This window comes from Nothoprocta perdicaria, unplaced genomic scaffold, assembly GCF_003342845.1.
Source record: "Nothoprocta perdicaria isolate Ctin4 unplaced genomic scaffold, notPer1 scaffold_139, whole genome shotgun sequence".
In the NCBI taxonomy this organism is placed as follows: domain Eukaryota; kingdom Metazoa; phylum Chordata; class Aves; order Tinamiformes; family Tinamidae; genus Nothoprocta; species Nothoprocta perdicaria.
In genome coordinates, this window is record NW_020454527.1 from 2141700 (window position 1) to 2144958 (window position 3259).

The window sequence follows — 3259 nt, forward strand, 5'->3', positions numbered from 1 at the left end:
AAGCACTTATAGTAATTCATGACAGCACCAATTTGTTTTCTCGAGAAGCAGTAAACTGCAACTGCCCATCCTCATTAGATACTTAGAGTAGATAGTGTGCATGACAAAGGCAGAGAGAGACACTGTCTCCAGGTTTAGATGACTCCAGCTCTGTACTTCATGTTCTCTGTACTTACCGAAGGTCATAGTTGTTTCATGAAAGTCATAGTTGGGGAGATCCCAGTTCAAAATGGAAGCCTCCTCCTAAGGACACTTCATAGCTTTCAGGACTTCTAGTTTAAGCTGAAAGATGAAATTTCTTCAGCTGCTCATCATACTTGTTTAACCCTGGAATTAGAACTTGTGACGAATGAATAATTGAGGCATGAATTTCAGTTCACCGGTGTGCTTGTCTGGCAAGTGCTTATTTTATGTTTGCAAGTGTGATTATTTGCTCTAGAAACCCCTAATGAGTGATGGTCATGAAGCAAGGAAAAGGAAATCACATCAAAAGTTACTCCACCCTATAACTGATGCTGTTAATGCTTGATATAATTCTCATTCAAGGCAGCAAGGAGGAACTAAGCAGAAAAATGTTTTAATCCAATCCGACAGGCAAAAGAGGTTTTGAAGAGAGATTTTAGAGGAACATCACAGCTGTTGTCTTCATACTCAGACCAAATTTCTCCTCTATCCAGAACTTACCCAGATGGCTTTTCCAGATGTCATCTGTCCAGCTGGGCATTGAGGAAACTCTAAACAAAGCTACCCGGGGGAAGGCATTTCACTCTGGCTGCTACTAGTCAATCAAATTGGAATCCTCTACTAGGAATGTGCTGTTGGAATCTGATGCTGACACCAGGCTTGGAAGCAGTGCCAGTGCAGTGGAGGATCACAACATCATACAAAAAGATCTACAGGGTTGGAAACTACTTGAGTGTTTTAAGTGGGATGAAATTCTGCAGTACAAATGCAAGGTCGTGCATGTGAAGAGCAGTGGGAGAGGATTCTGCTTCCGGCTGGTAGCTCATCAGTCGGCAGAGGTTGAGGTGGAGGAATTATACTGGTGAATGGGTTGACCCAGGGTGACTGTGAGCTGCTGGTGGGATGCAGCCATGACAAAGGGTGAATGCACTCCTAAGTGAAGCCTAAGGCATTTCCAGGGAAAAGGAGAAGTGCTAGTGTGTCTTATATACAGGGCTGGGATTCCAGCTCCAGCAAATGGGATCATACAGAAAAGGATTGTAGAACTGAACAAGGGAAGCAAGAACCTGTGTTACAAGAAGGCATGGAAAATAATCAGCTTGTTTAGAATGGCAAAACGAAGGCTGAGTCAGAGGTGACTGCTCTCTGTAAAAGCATCAGGAATTCAAAGCAGCAGGAAGGGAAAAGAACAATTTAAGCTGAAGGACAATACTGGAACAAGATCAACTGGGTACAAGATGCCTCCGAATAATTTCAGGCTGGAAATAGTCCGTGATCTTTCATTACGGAAAAAATACACGTAGGATCCCATTCCTGCCCTTAATGGTCAAGAGATGAAATGTTCCATAGGAGCACTTGTGTTGTAGTCCCGCATGAGGTTTGGCCTGGCCTTCTCAGCTGCACTACACATGGGGCTCTAGGCTTTCTCAGTACTCAAACCCTAACCCTAATCCTAATCTTTCATTTTGACAAAATTTATATAGAGACGCATTCCTGCCCTTAATGGTCAAGAGATGAAATGTTGCATAGGAGCACTTGTGTTGTAGTCCCGCACGAGGTTTGGCCTGGCCTTTTCAGCTGAACTACATATGGGGCTCTAGGCTTTCTTAGTACTCAAAACCTAACCCAAACCCTAATTGTTCCTTCTGGGCAAAATTCACCTAGGGTCCCATTGCTGCCGTTAATGGTCGAGAGATGAAATGTTGCATAGGAGCACTCGTGTTGTAGTCCCGCATGAGGTTTGGCCTGGCCTTTAAAGATGCACTGCACATGGGGCTCTAGGCTTTCTCAGTATTCAAACCCTAACCATAACCCTAATTGTTACTTCTGGTTCAAAATTCAGCTAGAGTCCTATTTCTGCCGTTAATGGTTGAGAGATGAAATGTTCCATAGGAGCACTCTTGTTGTAGTCCCGCCTGAGGTTTGGCCTGGCCTTTTCAGCTGCACTGCACATCGGACTCTAGGCTTTCTCAGTACTTGAACCCTAACCCTAATCCTNACCCTAATCTTTCATTTTGTGAAAATAGACATAGAGACCCATTGCTGCCCTTAATGGTCGAGAGATGAAATGTTGCATAGGAGCACTCGTGTTGTAGTCCCACATGAGGTTTGGCCTGGCCTTTTCAGCTGCACTACACATGGGGCTCCACGCTTTCTCAGTGCTTGAACCCTAACCCTAATCTTTCCAAATGGCAAAATTCACATAGAAATCTATTGCTGTTCTTAATGGTCGAGAGATGAAATGTTGCATAGGAACACTTTTTTTGTAGTCCCGCATGAGGTTTGTCCTGGACTTTTCAGCTGCACTACACATGGGGCTCTAGGCTTTCCCAAGGCTCAAACCTTAACGTTAACCCTAATCGTTCCTTCTTGGCAAAATCGCTCTAGGGTCCCATTGCTGCCCTTAATGGTCGAGAGATGAAATGTTGCATAGGAGCACTTGTGTTGTAATCCCGCCTGAGGATTTGCCTGGCCTTTTCAGCTGCACTACACATGGGGCTCTAGGCTTTCTCAGTACTCGAACCCTAACCCTAACCCTAATCTTTCATTTTGTGAAAATAGACATAGAGACCCATTCCTGCCCTTAGTGGTCGGGAGATGAAATGTTCCATAGGACCACTAGTGTTGTAGTCCCGCATGAGGTTTGGCCTGGCCTTTTCAGCTGCACTACACGTGGGGCTCTAGGCTTTTCCAGTACTCAAACCTTTACCCTAACTCTAATGCTTCCGTAGGTATAAAATTCACCTAGGGTCCCATTCCTGTTCCTAATGGTCGAGAGAGGAAATGTTGCATAGGAGCACTTGTGTTGTAGTCCTACATGAGATTTCGTCCGGCCTTTTCAGCTGCACTACACATGGGTCTCTAGGCTTTCTCAGTACTCAAACCCTAACCCTACCCTAATATTTCATAATGGAAAAATTCACATAGAGACCCATTGCTGCCCTTAATGGTCGAGAGATGAAATGTTGCATAGGAGCACTCGTGTTGTAGTCCCGCATGAGGTTTGGCCTGGCCTTTTCAGCTGCACTACACGTGGGGCACTAGGCTTTCTCAGTGCTCAAGCCCTAACCCTAAC